The sequence below is a fragment of the Cyprinodon variegatus genome, unplaced genomic scaffold (assembly GCF_000732505.1).
Source record: "Cyprinodon variegatus isolate N-32 unplaced genomic scaffold, C_variegatus-1.0 Scaffold654, whole genome shotgun sequence".
Classification (NCBI taxonomy): Eukaryota; Metazoa; Chordata; class Actinopteri; order Cyprinodontiformes; family Cyprinodontidae; genus Cyprinodon; species Cyprinodon variegatus.
In genome coordinates, this window is record NW_015151107.1 from 138,135 (window position 1) to 140,683 (window position 2,549).

General features: G+C 33.6%; 1 protein-coding gene across 2 annotated transcripts in view; it reads right to left on the reverse strand.

Annotated features, from left to right (window-relative positions):
* rhoq (ras homolog family member Q) overlaps positions 1–2,549 on the reverse strand; it is a 42,913-nt gene that overhangs the window by 3,110 nt on the left and 37,254 nt on the right. The window lies entirely within an intron of this gene.

The following is a 2,549-nucleotide window of genomic DNA, read 5'->3' on the forward strand; positions in this document are numbered from 1 at the left end:
TATATATATATATATTTAACATAAAAAGCCACTTTCTGGCTGGTTGTGACAAATTTTTATAATTAAATTCTTGTTATGTTTCCGCAAGTTTTTTTTTTTTTTTTTTTTCTTGTGTTTTGTTTCAAATTTTGTTCCTTAATCTGAGCAAATGATCACCAAAGCCAGTCTGTTACTGGCACCTTGTTCCGTCTCTATTATGGTGGTTCTGGTGTAAAAAGCTAACAATGGTGGCTCCAACACCATGAATTCCTCAGATTTTTGGTCCTTTCCCATCTCAGAAAAAATAACATTTGAACCAATTCATTACATCTACTCTTTAGCTCATGAGACACCAACATTTGAAAATAGATAAGTGTTAATATAGCAGATACAATTGTCACTGTCTTCTGTGCATCTAATTGGTTAATTCTTGATTCAACCCCTGTAAGAGTATGATCTTTGAAAACAAAGTAGGAGAGTTAAATTGCAAGTGCAATAGGCGGCCGTGTTTGATGGGTGATCTACAAAGACTGACTGCACAAATCATCTAAGGGGTTGTGTTTCACCGTATTTAAATGAGCAGACTGCATGTAAAATAACAAAATTATGCAAAAATGCTAAAGTCAACGTTAAATATGAAAGATAAAATGGTTATAAAACTTGCAAAGAACAAAGAAGGATCCACAGTGAGATTTATAGCAGATCACAAACAGATGCATTTACATCCACCAACTCTTTAGAGTATTAGACCCAATAACTGCAAAACTGTACTAGTGCCTCATTTGTGACTAAAATGACTTCAGAAACCAGTGTGTGACTTTCATCTGACATATCAAAAGTGCTACAAAGGCAAAAAATTGTAGACTCAGTTTTAGATAAAAAAAAAAAAATTGTTTTGCACATTGTAAATGTTAAAATTTTTATGTCCTAAATATATGCACAATCTGCATAGGGATGAAGGCACACAAAAGATAAATTTGCATGCACTGCTTGCTGAACTTCATGTCCAAGTCCTTCTTTTTTACTAAAGCAACACTGTGTATTTTCTGACCCAAGCATTAACCCTTCTCAAGCTAGAAGTAAAAGGTCTAGAACTTCTAGTGGCTAAAAGTTACAGTGTTGCTTTGAAGATCTACTCATCATGTGCAAACAAGTTTGCATTTGTTTTAGGACATAAAACCTTTAGAAGATCTGGCCTATAATCTTTAGAGACGTGTAATTTTCTTTGCTTTGAAAAAGTAGTCCTGGGAAATTCTAATAGAAAATACCTGACTTTGCTTCTGCAGATGTGTAACAGAGCTTGATTAGGTCAAATTGAGAATAATTAAAAGGACCNTTTGTTTTAGGACATAAAACCTTTAGAAGATCTGGCCTATAATCTTTAGAGACGTGTAATTTTCTTTGCTTTGAAAAAGTAGTCCTGGGAAATTCAAATGGAAATTAAAATATTTGACTCTTTAACCTGATTTGGACAGCTTGATTAGGTCAAATTGAGAATAATTAAAAGGACCATAATTAGGCCATGTTGGGTTTTTTTTTTACGCTTTCTTGCCCTGTCAAACAGCTAAACTCTGCAAAGTGGATTTTCTAAATTTTAAACAAGATCAAGTTAATCTTCACTTCCTGCTTTTGTGCAACACTATTTCAAAGGCAACATCCTGGTTCCTCACTGCGAATTACACTGCACTCCAGACCTCTTTATTGCCTTTTAAAAAGCAATAACATCCAGCAACTAAATTGCCATTAAAACCTAAATCTCCTTGAGCTCATTTTTTTCTTTCTTCATTTTTGAGTCAGTGTAGTACACTGTGGCAGCCAGCCACAGAGCAGTGACTGAGCTCTGATGGGGTTTGATAAGAAAGCACAATACGTCAGCTGAAACCAGATAAATCAAACACCCACTCCATCCTGTTCATCACCGCTTTGGGGTACAATGGCATTTAGTTGCCAGGGAACATTGACCGACACATCATTTAACAGCTATAACAGATCTTTAAGTACGTTTTAAGAATAAGCTGCATTCACTGTGTAATCTGTAGTTCTAGACCAAACACTGTTAATGTACACATTAAATATTCATATTGATTGATTAATCAATCAATTAATGAATTCTTTAAAGAATGTTTTACAGACAAGGACATTTTTGCATAAGAAAAAAAAAGGTGATGACAAAATAGATAAAGACAAATAGAAAATAGTAAAATTAATGAGATAGCATAGAGAAAACATCAAAATGTACAGAAATTTTAAGTTTGACTTTGCTATGAAGGACTGAGAAAACCCAGCTGTGCTCATGAGAGTAGATTCTGAACTCAAGAGGACAGTTACTAAAAAAATCACAAATGCGAAAACATTGAAACCAAAACAAGGCATAGAAAGTAAATATAATCCTCATCTTTTTAATAAAAATACTTTTTTTTTAATCCAGGCTGACATGAGCCCAGAGTTGTAAAATTATGTATTCTTTCTCTACTAAACTTGGACTAGATCATGTTAAATTTTAAGTCCCATTTGAGAGATCTTAGCTGTAACTGTTTTATTTAAGTGTTATTTAAAGTGTTAAATAGCCC